Source organism: Adiantum capillus-veneris, chromosome 26, assembly GCF_014529385.1.
Source record: "Adiantum capillus-veneris isolate H3 chromosome 26, ASM1452938v2, whole genome shotgun sequence".
Lineage (NCBI taxonomy): Eukaryota > Viridiplantae > Streptophyta > Polypodiopsida > Polypodiales > Pteridaceae > Adiantum > Adiantum capillus-veneris.
In genome coordinates, this window is record NC_140956.1 from 4,899,047 (window position 1) to 4,919,800 (window position 20,754).

The 20,754-nt window shown below is 46.3% G+C and overlaps 1 protein-coding gene and 1 pseudogene across 1 annotated transcript in view; one reads left to right on the forward strand and one right to left on the reverse strand.

The window, feature by feature from the left end:
- LOC147422921 (protein NO VEIN-like) overlaps positions 1–20,754 on the forward strand; it is a 42,697-nt gene that overhangs the window by 11,176 nt on the left and 10,767 nt on the right. The window lies entirely within an intron of this gene.
- LOC147422922 (U6 spliceosomal RNA) lies at positions 3,610–3,666 on the reverse strand (annotated as a pseudogene).

Sequence of the window (20,754 nt, forward strand, 5' to 3'; positions counted from 1 at the left end):
TGAAATCAAATGAATGAAATGATATATGAACGTCTTCAAAAGGGCAAAATTACCTATGAGACCAAACCGATACAAACAGGTGAATTTGATGCCATATCTGGGTACAAAAAAGAGATGCTAAAAAGTGAAACTAGGATCGCTACTAGCTGGTACTGTGTGGGATATGTGTGATTATTGATACAATGGGTGCCTAGTACAAGAGAATCGAGATGCTATGAAGCTCTTCTCCTTAGTCGCGGGCGTCTCGATCTCCCTAGCTCCAATGCTCAATCGATGAGGGTATCGTGAGTGAGTATGAGCTGAGCTTTGCAGTGGCGGCTGCTATTATGTTAGTTCAGTGTTTAGTGTGAAGAAATTGGTAATCTGTCTCTGATATCGTCTCTCTTCAGATCTCCTCAGTAAGCTGTCTCTGTGTCTGTGTAACTCAAGTAGATACAATCCAAGGCATCTCTGGTCGTGATAGCTCATGACTCTAGAGAGGGGTCCGAAGCTGTCTCTGAATAGATAGTGGAAGCGACCCCGTATCTCTTAGTACATTGTGCACTGACATATATAATGCATCTCCGTCTTTGAGTCTATGGCATAGGCAGCATGTCCTGCTGGCTGCTAGTATCCCATTGAATCTACTAGTCTCAATCTTAATCTGGTGGGAAGATGTCTGTATTTGATCAATGGCACACCGTAACCCATGAGAAAAATGTATATCCATATAGCTAGGTCGAATCACAAACCCATCCCCTGCGAGTTGGACAAGATGCTCTTTATAGAAAGCCATCTTCGTACCCAACTCCTTTGTCGGTTCTATCCATGTCCTCCTGGTGTCCAATTGGTAGCGATGGTGCATCAAGGAAGTACTGGAAGGGGGGCAAGCTGTGCATGCTGAAGCCATGTATCTGGAACCATGATGACATCTGGGCATACCAGCATGATGTGTTCCCCTGTGAAGCTAACTGTTTGGAGGACTCAAGGGCCAATCGGGCATATCTATCTTTGGTAGTATTCCATAAGCGGTGCATAGAGGAGACTGCACGCCACTGATTTGTATAGAGCCATGATCCCCCAAATCAACTCATTGGGCACTCCCATCTCCTATAGTCTGCACATCAATGTGGCTCTGGGCACCATGTCAAATGCTTTTGGAAAATCCCCAAAGCTACAGTAAATCGATCTCCCATGTGCCCTCCCCTCCTTGCTGATAGCTCTGAGTGTCAGAATGTGGTCAAGAGTGGAGAAGCCTCTCCTGGAACCAGCTTGTCCTGCTGCTTGTACACCCTCACTCTTTGCCCATCTGTCCAACTGCTCCTCAAGGTTGATGCATACAACCGTGTCCAATCATAATAGTACTGTAGTTTCTAGACTGCATAGGATCACCTGCCTTGAAGATAGGCACAATAGTAGACAGGCTCCATGTCTCAGGTAGACCCTCACACATGACATGATTGAACAGGGCTGTAAGAACCTCTGCCAACATATCTCTAGCATGTATAAAGTGCTGTGTTACTAGGCCATCAGGATCATATGCCCTCCTGGTCTTCATCCTGTCAATGGCCGTCTTTTACCATCTCAGTAGTAAAGAAGGTAGTTGTAGATGGGCATGACTCAAGAGGGTCTGGAAGGGGTGTCTGTCCAGGGACCGTATATAAGGATGTTGCATACCGGCCCCATACATCGGGGGAAGTGATCACTGGGGGAGGGGAGTGCTCATGAAAGAGACGCCATGCCTCTCTTGAGTCTACTCTCAAGAACAACTGGTAAAAGTCTCGCTCCATCTGAGCTAGGAACGCTTACTTCTCCGTCACACAAGACGCCCAAAGGCTATCCGAGACTGTTTGTGATCGATGACCCCTAGGAGAAGATCCCTCTGAAGTTGTGCTCTCGTCTCTCTACATTCCTCATTATATCAATTGTCTGGTCAGGCTGAGTATGTGGGTATGCCTTTGCTGCTGCATCATGCTATGTCTCAGTCAGTAAAGTGGTGAGCTCCTCCACTGAAAGTCTTGGCCTAGCTGCTGTACACAGACGACCATAGATCTCCTCTATATAGACAGGGTCAGTCTCTCGTGTAAATATATCCTGGGCTGTACCGTACTGAAAGGAGACTGAAAATGTCAAAAGAGCATGATCCACTGCTGCACCCACTAGTCTAAGTCCTACTGTGAAATCTTGAATGTAGGGGATGAAGCTCGGTTGTGCCATGACATAGTCCACTGTGCTGGCCCCATGCCTACGTGGGAAGCAAGTAGAACCAGCTGCTGCGGGAAATTGTTGTAGGCCATTAAGTATGGCCAATCCATGTGGGCCCCCTTTTCCCTCAAATATCTCCCGTACTCAGTGTGCTCATCCTGTGAACGTCTATCCAGCCCCATGTTACTGGTATTTAGCTCTCTCAGTATTTCATCTGAAGTATCATAGATAATGGTCTGATGATTTCTCGTGCGAGCATTAATGTCCTCCAAGAGAATAATGTCGCTATGTATGGAAACTCCCAGATGTCCTCATCTAGTGCAGAGAAAGGAGAGTGTCCTCTAGGTGGGGCATACACTGACGTGCTGGGGGCAAAGTAACATATAGCAATGTACAAGAATCTGCCCGTCTCAGCTCTCAATCTCACCCACATATAGCTGGCCCTATCATCTCTCCGAACAAGATGCACAAGCGGTTGTAAGTCCTCTCTGAATAGGACTCCAACTCCTCACCCTCTACCGTTGTGCTCTGATCTCGTCTCTGCTCGACAAGCTGTCTCCCACCTATATCCAATTGCATGTGGTATAAGCTGTCCCGATGCCTAGTTTCTCTGAGTAAAAGACAATGTCTCTCCCCATATAGCTGTCCTCAAAGGCCCCTACATCAAGGCGAAATAACCCATTACAGTTCCATGCTGCCATCTTTAGTGTGGTTCCACAGGTCTCGCACGATCATGCGGAGCGTCGCTCCAATTTCACCACGCTTCCATCTCGGTAAAAAACAATCTTACCTTTTTTCCTTGTCACTCTAATATCCTGCAATACCTCCTACATATGAGCAATCTGCGAGAGAGTGAGGTCATCTCGAAGAAAGATGTCCGTCTTCTTAAGAGTTGGTCTCTTCTTCAAAAAGTCCTTCGCTTCCATGGAGGGGAAACGAATGATAAAGGCCCTTTCCTTCGAGGTTTGCCCATTGCTTCCATTTTCTTATTGCCCACTCTCCAAGCTCTCGTATATGTCCGTTCATTAACCCCCATGATAGTCATGAGTCCTTTTACCTCTTCATCCACATTATCTTTGTCTTTAAGAGAGAGAGAGAGAGAGAGAGAGAGAGAGAGAGAGAGAGAGAGAGAGAGAGAGAGAGAGAGAGAGAGAGAGAGAGAGAAATGAAATGAAATGTTATATTAACGTCTTCAAAAGGCCAAAGTGACCAAAGAGACAAGGAAGTTACAATGCGGTGTATCTGATACCAAGTCAGATTAACAAAATAAATCCAACTAGGGATAACAAGATATAAATACTGCGGAATCCTAAACTAAGCGGATAGGTGAATCCTTTGCTGTAGCCTCCTTCGAAACTGTGTAGCTCCTCTTCTCCATCGGGGTCGTCTAGATCTCCCTAGCTCCAATGCTCGGTCAATGATATTAAAAATTTGGACCATTTCTCGATTTAAGCGTGTCATCCTTGCGCAGGGGCCATGCGAGAGAGAGAGAGAGAGAGAGAGAGAGAGAGAGAGAGAGAGAGAGAGAGAGAGAGAGAGAGAGAGAGAGAGAGAGAGAGAGAGAGAGAGAGAGAGAGAGAGAGAGAGAGAGAGAGAGAGAGAAATGAAATGTTATATTAACGTCTTCAAAAGGCCAAAGTGACCTATGAGACCAGAAAGTTACAATGTGGTGGATCTGATACAAAGTCAGAGTCAGAGTAACAAGATGACAACAATGACAAAAATGAAATGACAAATGTCACAATAAAATACTATGGAATCCTAAACTACTAGGTGTGAACAGCAGCTAGTTGGGATCGGTCTCCTTCATACACTGCATGTGGGAACTTCCCAGAGACAGATATGCTCGCCTTGCTCTTGAGTCCTCTCGACAGTTAGCCATGCAGGGAGATACAGCATGCTGGTATGGGGAGATGACATCATGGTTTCAGGCGCATGGGTTCAGCATAGACAGATTGCCTCCCTTCCAGTACTCTCTCGATGCACCCTCTCTGACTCTTACACAGTCCGAGATCACCAGGCTCATCCGCCAGGACTTGACTCAGCTAGACACCAGGAGGACTTGGATACAGCCAGCACAGGAGCTGGGCACGAAGATGGCTTTCTACAGAGAGCATCTCCTCCAGCTTACGGTTGATGGCTTTGTGACGAGGCCGAGATACATGGACACCCACTTGTCTCATGGGATACGATGTGCTATCGGCTAGATACGTACATCTTCACACCAAGTGCGGATCGAGACCGGGAGATACAGCGGAGTACCAGCAGAGGCCAGGACATGCCCCCTGTGTGACATCGAGCCTGAGACAGAGTTGCACTACACATGCCACTGCCCCATCTACTACGAGATACGAGGCTGCTTCCATTGCTTGTTCAGAGAGGGCTTTGGACCATTCTCCAAAGTCATGCAGTACGAGGATCAGAGATGCTTGGGTTTGTTTTTGCTCGAGTTACGCAGACACAGAGAGAGCCTGATGAGAGGAGAGGCTAGCCAGTCCCAGAGACAGATCACAAATTTCTTTAGAGCTACCACTGGACACCCGGAGGAGTTACTACCACAGCAGAGCTCATCGTCTCACACCAGAGGCACACTGATCGACTGAGCGACTGAGCTTGGAAGATCCAGACGCCCACGACTGTAGAGGACTACACAGAGAGAGAGAGAGAGAGAGAGAGAGAGAGAGAGAGAGAGAGAGAGAGAGAGAGAGAGAGAGAGAGAGAGAGAGAGAGAGAGAGAGAGAGAGAGAGAGAGAGAGAGAGAGAGAGAGAGAGAGAGAGAGAGAGAGAGAGAGAGAGAGAGAGAGAGAGAGAGAGAGAGAGAGAGAGAGAGAGAGAGAGAGGAGAGAGAGAGAGAGAGAGAGAGAGAGAGAGAGAGAGAGAGAGAGAGAGAGAGAGAGAGAAATGAAATGAAATGTTATATTAACGTCTTCAAAAGGCCATAGTGACCTATGAGACCAGAAAGTTACAAGGTGGTGGATTTGATACAAAGTCAGAGAGAGAGAGAGAGAGAGAGAGAGAGAGAGAGAGAGAGAGAGAGAGAGAGAGAGAGAGAGAGAGAGAGAGAGAGAGAGAGAGAGAGAGAGAGAGAGAGAGAGAGAGAGAATGAATGTTATATTGACGTCTTTTAAAGGCCACATTGACTTAACTAAACAGAAAGTTGAAACACTACTAGAGCTGTAAAAGGTGGGTATCAAGAGCCTGAGAGATACATATACAAAAAGTGGGTGTGTATATACAAATTGGTGGATGTGTGTATTGGAATCTAGAGATGGCTCGCATCGGTCACTGCATGATCATGTCGATGTCCCATGGTGAGAGTCTGCACAGGGCTTCTCCCATGTATCGCCAATATAGTTTTGATCCCCTACTGCAACTTTTTTCGTTGATGGGAGCATCTCCTCATCTTGGGCCTCCTGGATATCTTCATGGGGGAGGGGGGGGCTACTAACTCGGCTCTAATGATCTCATGCTCTAATCAGCCGAGAGATCATAGATACCAAGGGCCTCTCCATACCTCTCTACCCATCTTGACCTACAGAGGGTCCTCAAACCTGAACCCCATAGAGCATAGTTGAAGCTACTAAGGTATGAAAGAGCCAAAGTTTTGTTTGGGGTTCCTGGAATTGAACTTGTGAACACATCCTCTCCAATCCTCCCAAGGCCGCATCCCATATATAAAAAGTGTTTATGTATCACAGAGAACATATACAAAATGATGGATATGTGTATCAGAATCTAGAGATGGCTCGCACTGGTCGTTGCGTGATCATATCGATGTCCTCATGGTGAGAGTCTACACAGAGCGTCTCCCATGTCTCGCCTGGTGCTACCTCCTCCATCGATGCGAGCATCCCCTCATCCTAGGCCTCCTGGATCTTCTCTCCCTAGCTCTGCTCCTCGATCACTCAATATACCTCTGCTAGTAGTTTGCCTTGTATCCCTCCTCTCTGTCTTGTGTTGTCTCTGCTCTAGCTCTGGATGGAAGAACATTGTGATCTGTCGCGGGGTGCGTCTCCCGGTGTGTGAGCCTCGCTCTCTCAGTAATCTTGCTCAATATCGTTGAATCTCGAGGGGGGGGGGGGGGGGGGCTACTAACTCGGCTCTAATGATCTCATGATCTAATCAGCCGAGAGATCATAGATACCAAGGGCCTCTCCATACCTCTCCACCCATCTTGACCTACAGAGGGTCCTCAAACCTGAACCCCATAGAGCATAGTTGAAGCTACTAAGGTATGAAAGAGCCAAAGTTTTGTTTGGGGTTCCTGGAATTGAACTTGTGAACACATCCTCTCCAATCCTCCCAAGGCCGCATCCGATATATAAAAAGTGTTTATGTATCACAGAGAACATATACAAAATGATGGATATGTGTATCAGAATCTAAAGATGGCTCGCACTGGTCGTTGCGTGATCATATTGATGTCCTCATGGTGAGAGTCTACACAGGGCGTCTCCCATGTCTCGCCTTGTGCAACCTCCTCCATCGATGCGAGCATCCCCTCATCCTAGGCCTCCTGGATCTTCTCTCCCTAGCTCTGCTGCTCGATCACTCAATTTACCTATGCTAGTAGTTTGCCTTGTATCCCTCCTCTTTGTCTTGTCTCGTCTCTGCTCTAGCTCTGGATGGAAGAACATTGTGATCTGTCGCGGGGTGCGTCTCCCGGTGTGTGAGCCTCGCTCTCTCAGTAACCTTGCTCAATGTCGTTGAATCTCGAATAAATAAAGGCCAAGACATCTCTGATCCTGGTATCTCATAACTCTAGATAGAGGCCCAAAACCCTCTCTAAAGAGGTAGTGAAAGCGGCCACGTATTTCATAGTATGTTTTATAACGGCATATATAGTGAAGCTCTGTCTTTGGCTCTCTGACACAATTGGCACAACCTTGCCTCAGTTGAGATGCCTCAATATCGGCCAGTCTCAACCTCCAACTGATGTGATGATGTCCGAATCTGTCCAAGCACATTGTAATCTATGGGACAAGTGAGTGTCCATGTAGGAAAGCCTAGATAAGAACGCATCCTCTGTGAGCTGGACAAAATGCTCTTTATATGTAGTCATCTTTGTTCCCAGCTTCTGTATAGGTTGTATCCATGTCCTCTGAGTATTCAACTGAAACAGATCCTGTCGTATAAGTCTAGTGACCTCCCTCCGTGTTAGAGAGAGAGTATGCATCTAGAGAATACTAAAAGGGGGGGGAGCGTGTCTATAAAAAAACCATGCAGCTCAAACCATGCTGTCATTTGTGCATACCAACATGATGTATCTCCTGTGTATCAACAGTCTATTCTTTTCAATTGGCAAGTGGTGCCATCTCGTTACACTGCCGGCCAAGGACAAATGCAAGGAAGACCAATAGCAAAGTTTCCTCCCGATAAACTGTAAAACTGGCTCAAACTGTTGCTCAATTGACACATCAAGGCCAACTTGGAAACCCAAATATTCGAAAGTCTATTTTCTAGGTACCGTGTCTGCAAGAGGTGTATTTTTCCTGTTGCCTTCTTTAAATATGTACTAAATATTTTTATTTATTTTATTTTTACTTGTTTTCCCCAGAACCCTTGAAAAGGTGCAAGTGGACATTGCATGGCTAGTGTGAAACGGTTGTGGCCGAACGGGTTTCTCACATCAGGAATCTAGGTTGGTCAGTCTAGGATTGGACGGGCCAGTTAGCACTGAATTCTGAGGAGTATGGAAGCCTGTGTGCGCCATAAGGGAATTTGGGCCACTCGACGAGTCACTTTGGAGAGCAGCCTGTTGGACACCTCTGCAAGGAGGGTGGAGGCTGATTTTTGAGCTTAAGTGACCTACAGTGTGTGTGTGAGTAGTGGGTGCAGGTTCACAGCTTTAATGGAAAGCTTGCCTTCTCCTTTGTCTCATGTAGCGCGATGAGTGCATCCCTCTCCCCCCTTTGCACATATGGTAATGTCCCACTAGTTGGGCTACTTTGATGATCACGTATAGTTCTGAGGGTTTTATGTGCGTATGCCAAGGCAAGAGCCTTCTGAATAGAAACCGGATTAGCTAATTGCTAATCCCCCACAGGTACGCACAGTTCCATCGCGAAAGATTGTGAATCTGGAGAGTTTTCTCGCGAAAACTCGTCCAAATTATAGGGGAATTGTCCTATTGCGTGCGAGAGCCCTTGGGACACGCGTAGACGTTCCCTCCGCTAAAAACGATCCAAAACAGAGAATTACAGCCCGCTGTGTTTTTCTGCAGGTTAAAGGTCTCGCACCTAAACTGCAAGAGAACAGGGAGCCTCGGGAAGGCCTTGGGATGCTCAGACATGGCTTTGAGCACCTGGCAGTGACAAAACAGGGAATTACAGCGCGCTGAAATTCTGCTACAGCTCACCAGAAAGCTTCTAAATTGCGAGGGAATCCGTCCTAGAGAGGTACTTTTGACCTATAGGGGATTTAGCGTCGTTATGTTGCCGAAATTGGGTCAAAAACCTGCAATTTCAGCCCTCGCCGGGTTTGGACAGCTATGTGAGACTTTGATCTACGTGTTTGTATTGTCTGTTCTTAATTGAATAAAGAAATACTGAAAGGGGCGCCAGTCTCAGGATGTTGGCCTTCATGTGCGCAGTGACATTCGCTGGACGCATCTGTGTTCTCTTTCTTCTTAGTGTCTGTGTAAAGTTAGCAGGTAATTGAATTAGTACCGCCCTCGACTGTGTACACGCCGATTATATGGTTTCATCGATGGGATAGTCACTTTTTCTTCAAAAAGCGCAGCGTGGATTGCTGTGGGTGAAAGCAACTGAGAGCTTGTCGTTATGCCAGAGAAGAGAGACCAAGTACGTGAAGAGGGATCTTCCTCACATGGCATAGAGAAAGTTCCTTCAACTCTTCAGGAAGAGGACGGGTTGTTTAGAGCTCAACTGCGTAGCTGCATGGAAATGTTTCAGCAGTTGGCTAACAACCCAAGGATGTAGAAGTTCTTACAGGCTCCTACATAGGAATTTTAGGCTCCGACACAAGGTTTTCAGGCTCTGACATAGGGCATGACCGAGTCGTTGCAAGAAGAGGAGATTTCCAATGCATAGAGGACTCATGATGCTCGAGGGAAAGCCCATGTGATTGAGCAACCAGCAGTGTCCATTAATCCCAAGCAATTTGCTTTAGCTGGACATGAACCGTTTGTGAATGGTCAAGGGAGTAATGAACAGGCTCTGCGTCAGACCTTTCCTTACCTGCTTCATACCCTGGTTATTTTGGAGGTGGTTCAATGTTTCAAGCTATGGCTGGACCTTCAATAGGTTATATGCCAGGGAACGTGTTTGGGACAATGCAAACAGGTATGGGTAACCCTATGTATGGGAACATGGGTGTCCAACTAGGTTTTCAGGGTGCCTATGGTCAATTTGGAGTGCCTCGAACATAATTTGGTATGGCTGGTTTTTTGCAACCATATGCCCAAAATGCACATATGACAAGTAAAATAGATGATGTAAGTGCTAGAATGGACAATCCTGAAGCACCACTTTTGCGAGCACGTGTTTATGACAATGTGACTCCTTTGAGTCAGCCTAAGGATTACAAGGAAGGTGGAGCCTAACGATTACAAGGAAGGTGGGCAGACAGTGAAGTTTGAAAGTGAAGTTTGAAACTTTCAGGAAAAATGAGGATCAATTGAAGTCTTTGACCTTCATACAACAGTTTGATGCAGCTCTTCATAGAGTCTTCGAAGATACACAGGGTTGCCACTTTCTTGAAAGGGAATGCGCTTCACTGGTGGACTGCATTGTTGAATCAGGGTCAAGCCCCTACAACGTGGGTCCAGTTCAAATAGCTTTTTGCACTTGCATGGCTTACAAACACTTTTGAAGTGGATGTGATGACAGAATGGCACGAGCTGAATGCTAAACAGTGTGCGAATCTTGAACAGTACAATAAACAATTCTGGGCCGCACTATTGTCAATAACCTCTTATAGGTTTGTGCCATCGCCAAAACAGATTGAGAAGTACTGTTACGGTTGCCAAAGAAATTAAGGACTACTGCACAAAGACTATTGTCAAGAACATGGCGTAGTTGATTGAGAATGCAAGAGTGGCCAACAATCTATGGAAGGGAGGTTCCGATGGATTTAATAGCAACAAGAGAGGGTCCCAGGGAAAATAGTTTTCAGCCCAAGGGCAATGCTGTAGGAAAGCCTTCTGTGCCTCCCACAAAGAAAGCCTCCACTGATGAAGCTGACACGTCCAAGAAGCAGTCTAAATCTTCTTTTGGGCGAAAACGAGGACAGAAAAGGCATTTTTCAGGCAAATCTTTTGGAGAAAGAAAAGCTCTAAGGGAGGCGAAGAGATGGTACATTTGTGAAGAGGAGGGACATTTTGCGAATGAATAAGGATCATGATGACAAGTCATAGCATAAAGGGAAGAAGCCAAAGCCCAATGCAAGACTTGTCCCAGATTTGGTTGGTGACCAGCCAAACATAGATGCCACGGAATTGTGCAGAGCTTGGGGAAAAGTTAGACACCAGACAGTGCTGGTTTTCTTTGCTCGAGGAGCCCGTGCAAACTTCATATCACGAGAATTGGCATCAAAGTTGGGCATTTGTGCAAAGCAGATGGGTATGACAGGTGAAGCAGGTTTGGCATGACCAAGTCATTCAGAGCCTGTTACTCCCATTTTGTGGAAGCTTCGTATGCATATTCAGAGTTATGTGGATGCGGAAGAATTTCATATTATGCCACTTTGAGGGTTGTGATGTGTTATTGGGTATCCTATGGTGTTACAGGTTACATGCTATGGTGGCTACTTACAACAAAAAGATTACCCTTGTACATAGAGGAAAGACTTGTGTCCTTGATGTAAAGCTTAAAGGCAAGTCTGATCCATCATGCAAGGCTTCCACATCATCAACATTCTAGTCTCGTTTTGCCTTGGTACCTACTTTTTGAGAGCGGTGGATGCCGGAAAGGCAGGTGAGAAGATCACTGCAGAGTTCATCTACAAAATTATTCGTCAGGCCATTCTTGAGGTGGGAAAGGAGAATGTGGTGCATATAAAGTCAATCTCCCCATCTCTTCTCCTTGTGTTTTTTGTTCAATCTCTGCTATTCAAGAGGACCACCTCTTGTATATCTACGAGCCTACATTAATTACAATGTACATTGTTTGGTTACTTGCAGGTGGTTACATATAATGCTAGCAATTGCAAGGCCATGGGTGAGATGGTAGAGAGAGATTTCCCTCGCATTGTGTGCACTCCATGTGCCGCCCATTGCCTAGACTTACTCATGGAGGATATAGGAAAATTGCACCGGGTTCAACCCATTGTGTCTGAGGCAACGAGGATTACCACTTTTTTTCCACAAGAAGCACCAAGCTCTGGCCATCTTCAGGAGCCACAATACATTGGATATGGTGCGGCTCTCGAAGACCAGGTTTGCATACATGTACCTTGTTCTTCAAAGACTGTACATGTTGAGGGACCCACTTTTGCAGACGGTTGTGGATCCAAAGTGGCATCTAATGCGCCATGTAGGACAGAAGCCTACGAAGGCCATTCAGAGGAAGGTTGTAGATGAAGCCTTCTGGACAGAGGTGCATAGCTTTGCCGTGGCTCTTCAGCCACTCTTTGTTACGCGTGACAGATATGGAGGGATCTACCCTTGGTCTAGTATTTCACCTTTTCATGCAGATGAGAGGACACATTGAGACGTGCAGGACACTACCTCTAGAGCAGTAAGAATCATTAGGTTGCTTGACTTGCTTTTTTTTTTTCCGAATGATGGGCAATCTGCCAATCTCAGATTCAATGATTGTTCTTTTGGAACTTGCAGACAGAACGACATTCTGGCTATTGTAGATAGTCGATGGCAGTATATGCGTCGTCCCATTAATGGGATCGCAGCTATACTCCATCCCTTCTACAAGAAGCCCGAGCTTTTTGGAGACATGTCCTTGCTGACCCTTCGTTTGGAGTTCTCAATCTCATGTTTAATGAGGATGAGCAATTGTTCATAGATGGGGAGATGTCGAGCTTCATGAACAACTTGGGGTCTACTTTCATCAGGAGTGTTGTAGTGAGACTTGAGGGTACCAAGCTTCCCCTCGGTTGGTGGCAGATTTATGGAACACAAGGTCTTCCACAACTCTGCAAGCTAGCTCTACGTATTCTCTCTCAGGTACTCAAGTCGTAACATGTTTGTGAGTTGTGCCTAAAATTTTGCTTGTGCACTTTTGTCCTCTAAAGATTTGCACCTCTTGTACATTGCCATCAGGATTGTTCAACTGGTGCTTGTGAGCACAATCGGAGTGCATATTCCTTGGTGCACACGAAGATCAAGAACAAATTGAGCACGTCCCGGCTAGAGAAGCTGGTGTACTGCCGAGCGAACATGAGGCTAGTGCGCTCTTTCCATGCTTTGGGAAATCCCAAGCAGGTTTGAACTTTGTTCCATGCTACAATCGACTAAAGGCTCGTAGATAGACTAGGTTGAGTTCTTGAAGTATTATTAAATCTTTATGGAATTTTGTCAATGTTGGTGCAAGTGGATCCTACGGAGGGGAAGATGGTTCGAGACCCTACAGTAGAGGAGATAGATACTCGTATGAGAGACGAGCAGGAGGAGATACTGCGAGAGCTTCATAGAGAGCTGGGGAGTGTGGATAGGCGAGTCAACAAGTCACGGGCTTTGGCCTTCAGCATCCCTCTCCAGCACGAGGGTACAGATCCTGAGAGGGCACGGCGAGAGAGCATTGGATTGAGAAGCTTCTAGTAGGCAGGCCTCGCGTTCGAGCGAACTTGGGTGTTTGTCTCGTCCAGACTTCAGAGCAGGGTGATCCACATGAGGATGATGCAGACACACGAGGGGACCTAGAATTTACAAGGCTAGAGTATGATGATGAGGGCAATGTTCTCACAAAGGAAGAATGTCCTCATCATCATCTTCATCGTTCTCTGATGATGATGATGACCTTTGAGAGCAGTGTTGAGTGTGTGGTTTGTAGTACTTACTAGTTATTAGAGTCAGGACTTCAGACTTCAGTCTTGAATTATCATGGTTCATTATGTATTTATTTTGATGCTCTTAGTTTGATGTGACCTTGACAACTGACATCTGATACTATTTGGTTGGAGACATGGTTAGCTAATATCAACTTTGTGTTTTCATTGTTCAGTTAGAGTCGTGGACTCTAGTTTTTGGCATTTGTAATGGTTGCGATAGTTTCTGGCCCCCATAGGTTCCCTTGCCTTGAAGATAGGCACAATAGTGGACATATTCCAAGTATCCGGGTGACCCGCACACATGGCGCGATCGAAAATCTGCTAAAAGATTTGCAAGCATATGTCTGGCATGTATAAAGTGTTCTGCCATCAAGCCATCATGCTCATATGCCCTCCCAGGCATTTTGTCAATAGCTTTCCTTACCATCTCGGCAGTAAAGAAAGTGCATGTATGTGGGCATGGCTCTTGAGGATCTGGTAAAGATGGTTGTCCCAGGACTGTGTAGAGAGATGCTACATACTCACCCCAAGTCTCAATGGAGGTGATGGGTGGGGAGTGCTCATGAAAAAGTCTCCATGCCTCACCTGAGTCTTGACTCAAAAATAGGTCGTATTAGTTGAGCAAGGTAGGCCCTCTTCGTCCATCGCACTAAGTGCTGGAAGGTAGTTTGTGACTGTCTATAGGTGGTGACCCCCAAGAGTACCTCCCTTTGAAGTGTCACTCGTCACAGAAATAAAATGAAATGAAATGATATATTAATGTCTTCAAAAAGGCCAAAATGATCTATGAGACCAAACCGATACACACTAGTAAATTTGATATCATGTCTGGGTACAAAAAAGAGATGCTAAAAAGTGAGACTAGGAGTGCTACTAGCTGGTACTATGTGGGATATGTGTGACCATTGATACAATGGGTGCCTAGTACAAGAGGGTGATATAATCGGTGATGAGTCTATCCTCATCTGTACTTTGGATTTTGGGATAGTATGGCTCGAATCCTCAGTCGTAGTCTCCGTTGATGCTGTGAAACTCCTCTCCTTAGTCGCGGGCGTCTCGATCTCCCTAGCCCTAGTGCTTGATCGATGAGGGTACCACGATTGTGAGTATGAGCTGAGCTTTGCAGGGGCGGCTGCTCCTGTGTTAGTCCAATGTTTGGTGTGAAGAAATCGGTATTCTGTCTCTGGGATTGTCTCTCTTTAGATCTCCTCAGTAAGTTGTCTCTGTGTTTGTGTACTCAAGTAGATACAAATTAAGGCATCTATGGTCCTGATAGCTCAGGACTCTAGAGAGGAGTCCGAAGCCGAAGCGATCTCTGAATAGACAGTGGAAGCGACCCCGTATCTCGTAGTACACTGTGCACTGACATATATAATGCATCTCTGTCTTTGACTCTATGTGGCATAGGCGGCATATCCTGATGGTTGCTGGTATCCCTTTGAATCTACCAGTGTGAATCTCAAGATGGTGGGAAGATGTTCGTATCTAACCAATGGCACACCGTATTCATGAGAAAGATGTGTACCCATATAGCTGGGTCGAATCACAAACCCATCCCCTGCAAGTTGGAGAAGATGCTCTTTATAGAAAGCCATCTTCGTATCCGACTCCTCTATTTGTTCTATCCGTGTCCTCTTGGTGTCCAATTGGGTCAAGTCCTGGCGAATGATTCTAGTAATCTCCACACGTGTAAGAGGCAACAATGATACAGCAAGGGAGTTCTGGAAGGGGGGGTAAGCTGTCCATGCTGAAGCCATATATCTGGGACCATGATGACATCTGGGCATACCAGCATGATGTATCCCCTTGTGAAGCTAACTGTCTGGAGGACTCAAGGGCTAATCGGGCATATATATCTCTGGTAGTATTCCATAAGTTGTGCATAAAGGAGACTTATCTCCATGGGGGGGCCTGCTAGCTCCATCTAATGATCTCATGTGGTACGGAGGCCTTGGCTCCAACCAGCTGAAAGATCATAGATACCAAGGGCCTCTCCATACCTCTCCACCCATCCTGACCTACATAGGGTTCTCAAACCTGAACCCCATAGAGCATAGCTGAAGCTACTAAGGTATCAAAGAGCCAAATTTTTTGTTCGTGGTTCTGGAATTGAACCTATGAACACATCCTCTTCAATCCTCCCAAAGGCCACATACGCTCGGGTCAGTCTAGTCTCTGCTGCTCTCTTCAAAGAAAACCTTGGCCTAGTGAAGACTACCCCAAGATAAGTGTATGCATCTATGTACTCCACATTCTCCTGACTGCAGGTGAATGTGTGTGTTGATCTCCTAATCCACTATGGTGTGTTGTTATACACTAAAAGCAAGGTTTACAGACAATCCACTATCCTCCGCAAAGCTATGTAATGCATCAAAATGTGTTGTATACCCTCTGGTGAGTCCCATATCAACACAATATCATCAGCATATAGAAACAATGGAATCCATATCCCTACCGGTTGGCAGCTCTGTCACCCTCTCTGTTAATAGAAACCTCATCTACATACATACCAAATAGAGGAGGGGACAACGGACAGCGTTGTTTAACTCTAATATTGGAGTGCACTAAATCAGATATCCCCTCTTGGGTGCGTACATGTCCCACCACTGATTTGTATAGAGCCTTGATCCCTCAAAACAACTCATTGGGCATTCCCATCTGCGCATCAATCGGGCTCTACGCACCATGTCAAATGCTTTTTGAAAATCCACAAAGCTATATTAAATCCATCTCCCATGTGCCCTCCCCTCCTTGATGATGGCTTTGAGTGCCAGAATGTGGTCAATAGTGGCGAAGCCTTTCTTGAAACTAGCATGTCCCGTTGAACGTACACCCTCACTCTTTGCCCATCTGTTCACATACAACCGTGCCAATGTGTGTCCAATCATAATAGTTTCTAGGCTCCGTAGGATCACCAGACAGTCTCCCAAGTCTCAGGTAGACCCTCACACATGACACAATTGAACATGATTGCAAGAACCTCTGCCAACATATATCCAGCATGTTTAAAGTGCTCTGCTACTAGGCCATCATCATCATATGCCCTCTTGATCTTCATCCTGTCAATGCCGTCTTTACTATCTCAATGGTAAAGAAGGTACTTGTAGATGGGCATGGCTCAAGAGGGGGGTCTGTTTAGGGACCGTATATAAGGACGTTGCATATTGGTCCCATACATCGGGGGAAGTGATCACTGGGGGAGGGGAGTGCTCATGAAAGAGACGCCATGCCTCCCTTGAGTCTCTGCTCAAGGACAACTGGTATAAGTCCCGCTCCATCTGAGCTAGGAACGCTCGTTTCTTCCGTCGCACAAGATGCTGGAGGGCTATCTGAGACTGTCTGTGATTGATGACCCCTTGGAGAAGATTCCTCTGAAGTTGTGCTCTCATTTCTCTACACTCCTCGTCACACCAACTGTTCTCTGGCATGTTCCTAGGACGACGTCTCTAATCAGGCTGAGTGTGCGGTATGCCTTTGCTGGTGAATCATACAATGTCTCAGTCAGTAAAGTGGTGAGCTCCTCCACTGAAAGTCCTGGCCTGGCTGCTGTACATAGATGACCATAGATCTATCTTGTGAACGTCTATCCAGCCCCATGTCACTGGTATCTAGCTCTCTCAGTATCTCGTCTGAAGTATCATGGAAAATGTTTGATGATTTCTCGTGCGAGCATTTAAGTCCCCCAAGAATGATGTCACTGTCACCAGCGTGTGACTACTATCTATCCTTTTTGTTGATTTCTTTCTTATTATCTATTTACTTTCACTTTTTGGAAACACCCCTCGGGAAATCTAACTGCCCTGCATTGCATAGCTAGTGTGGAACTGTCCAGAGGGAGTCCAGGCTTGAGGGCAAGAGAGCACTAAGGTTGGACAAGGACTATGGTTAGCCAAGTGGGGTCATTGACTAGCCAAAGTGGAATCCTTTGCTACAGAGGCTACATTTCAGTTCTGGATGTGGCTACAGTGTACAAAGAGGGTCGGATGACCTAGAAAGATACAATGGCAGCATCTCCTAAAATTTAGGGAACTGCTATTTTGGGACCTGAAAATGTGTTTGCGTCATTACCTCCGGAATGACAAGGGGAACATTTTCTTACTCTGCCGTGAAGTCAACTGGGCAACCGGTTGGGAGATTTTTAGGCGGCAACCCCGAAACGGGAAAATGCTTGTAAATGTGCCAAGTGGCACATTCTGGTGCCCTTTCCTCATGCAACAAGAAGTGGCGCTGAATTTAAGCTGGGAGAGGCTCATTTTCAGTTTTGTCACAGGTTAAGAGCTATGGAGTGCTTGCTTTTCCTCTTATGCACAGTGCGGTGCCAGGAGTGATGCCCTACATGCTACGCACTGCCCTCTCTCTCCCCTTTGGCAGTATGTTATGCCCCACTAGTGGGCTTTTCATTTGACCAATGTACAGTTGTGTGGGTTCATGCGCGATTGCCGAGGCAAGAGCCTCTTGCACAGGTACTGGATTAGCTAGCGGCTAATCCCCCCGCAGGTACAGGTGAATTCGGAGAGGTTTCATGCCAGAAATCTCGTCCGATTCAAAGGGCAAGTAGCCCTACAGGTGCGGGAGCTCGAGGACTTGCTAAGGATGCGACCGGCACGCGAAACGGAGCCCGAAACAGTGAATTACAGCCTGCTGTGTATTTTTGCATGTTTAGGGTTTTGGCCCTAAACGGACCCTAATACCCCCAGGAGGTTCGGGGACGCAAGGGGACCGCTGTACAGGCGATTTGGCGCATTTTCAGGGCTGAAAACAGAGAATTTAGCGTGCTGCAGATTATCGCCAGGTTTTGCAAAGTGCCCATATGCGTCGGGAAAGTCATTCAATGCGTGGGAATAGTGACTGTGAAGGGTCCTAGTACAGTTATGCGGCCGAAATCGGGCCAGAACAGTTGAAATTCAGCCAAGTGCGGGGCAGCTTGTAGGGATCCACATCGTTTATTCCCTCTTTTGAACAATAAAGAAATACCGAAAGGGGCGCCTAAGTTAGGGGCCAATCTGGTGTCGGTCTACTCATACAGGTGCAATCTAGCAGCTTGTATCCCTCTCCCCTTTGTTGTGTCTTGAAAGTACAGGTAAAGTGGACGACAAATTAAATGGGTGAAAGCTAAATCAAGGTTTAAAGTAAAGTCTACTGCCCTTTTTGGATTGAACAGGCCGGTTTCATGGTTTCATCGACGGGATTAAATCACTTTTTCCCATAGAAGTGAGCCTTGGTCAGTTTAGGCTTGAAGACACAAGGGATCATAGACCAGACACAGGGAATTGCAATTATGGCTGACAGACCAGATGATGTGACTGAAGAGGTTTTCTCTTCACAGGGTCAATAGACACATGAAGTGGGTGAGTCCTCAAGACCACCACAGACGGATGATGATATATTCAGGACCCAGTTGGCTACTGCTGTGGCTATGTTCACACAAGTAATGCAGAACCCGAGGTTTTTAGCCTTTCTGCAACCTCCTGTTCCGTCTCAGCAAGTTGGGTCACTGGATCATATTCAAAAGCTTGTTAAGGCTCCAGCACAGGTGATTCATACTACACAGTCAATGGAAACACCTGTACACTTGACGGAGAACATGTAGTCTCCACAACCTGTGCCTAAGGTGCAAGAACAGGTGGCTGAGATGCCAGTCTTCAAGCTGTACCAATTCAGCCAGCCACCTTTTAGCAGCCTATAGCTGGTGCTAATGGGCAGGGAAGCAACCTACAGGCTATGCAACAAGTCTTCCCACCACCTTCAGTACACCCTGGTTATTTTGGAGGTGGATGGGTATTCCATAGCATGGCTGGTCATGCACCTGGAAATCAGTTTTACACGCCAGGAACAGTGTTCGGGGGTGCTCAAACGATGATGCCTAACCCCATGTATGGTGTCACGGGCATGCTACCAGGGTTTCAGAGCACTCCAGGGCCAATTTGGGATGCCACAGGCAAATTTTGGTATGGCTGGAATTACAAATCAGCAGCCAAATATGGCATTTCCAGGTCAAGTTAATAGCGGCCAAGGAACACAGATGAACCCTAACAGTGTTCCCATGTTTCAGTCACTTCCATATGACAATTTAACGCCGCTGGAGAGGCCAACTCCGTACAAAGAAGGTGGCAAAGGTGTGTCTTTCACGACCTTTACAGGGTTTGATGACAGGAAGAAGGCTCTCTCATTCCTCCAGCAGTTTGACAAGGCCTATGCAGGGGGAAACTTTACAGAGGCTTCAAAGGTCCGCAAGGCAGCCACTTTCTTGACAAGGAATGCGGGACAATGGTGGACAACTTTATTGCTTCAAGGGCAAGCTCCGTCCACATGGATTTACTTCAAGCAGATTTTTGCAGCAGCATGGTTATCTGATGACTTTGAAGCAGATGTCATGACAGAATGGCACCAGCTTAATGCTTCTACTTGCAAGCATCTGGATGATTACAATCGGAAGTTTTGGAAAGCTCTACTTCCAGTAACTTCCTATAGGTTTGTGCCATTGACAGAACATATTGAAAAATACTGTTGTGGCCTACCTAAAGGATTGAGAAAGTACTATACGAAGACAAAAGTCACTACTTTGACGCAGCTCATCGAGGTAGCAAACACTGGTAATGGTTTGCTCAAAGGAGAAGATTGTGAATTTAACACTGGCGTCAAGTCAGGACCAGGCAAGAAAAATTCAGCCAAGAAGCATGTTCCCAATGAGGTTCCTAAAGTGACTGAGGAGCCAGCCAACGCAGGGAAAGGCAAAGCTTGGGTTGAATCAGAAAAGGGACCAGCGAAGAAGTGGAAAAGACGTTTTCCTCGCAAGTCTGAAGAGCAAAAAGAAGGTCCCGAGGTCAGAGAACAAATGCTTTATCTGTGAGCAGCCTGGCCACATTGCTTACAACTGTCCTACAAAGAAAAGGCGAGCTGATTCTGAAGACAAGGAAGACAAGAAAGGAAAGAAGCCCATGGTTGGTCTAGTGCCAGATATGGTGGGCGACAAGCCAAATTCAGATGCAAGTGAGCTTTGCAGAGCATGGGGAAAGGTCAGGGATCAAACAGTGCTTATCTTCTTTGATCCAGGTGCCAAAGCCAACTTCATTTTCCCAGAATTGGCTTCAAAGTTGGGAATCAAACCTGAAGAGATGGGGTATACAACAGAGGCAGGTTTGGCATGTCCTGGCATACAGAGGCTGTGACACCCATCATTGGAAAGTTGCGTCTATATACCCAGTCCTATGTAGATGCTGAAGAATTTTACATCATGCCACTGGACGGATGTGATGTGTTGTTAGGTATTCCTTGGTTGTTTCGTGTACAGGGAATCATGGATGCCTACAACAAAAAGATCACTGTACAGAGCAGGGGAAAGACTCACATTCTGGATGTAAAGCTTAAAGGGGAGTCTATTCCCACTGTATCAGCTTCTGCTATTACTTCTGTAATGAAAAAGCATCTTTCTGCGTACTTGGTTTTTGCACGTGAAGTGTCAGATTGTGATGAATCAAATTTATCTGTACTAGATAAAGAAAGGTCAATGTTTTTACAACAGTATAGTGACTGTTTTTCCGATTCATTACCGTCTCAATTACCGCCAGAGAGACCCGAGGACCATGCGATAGATTTGGTGCCAGG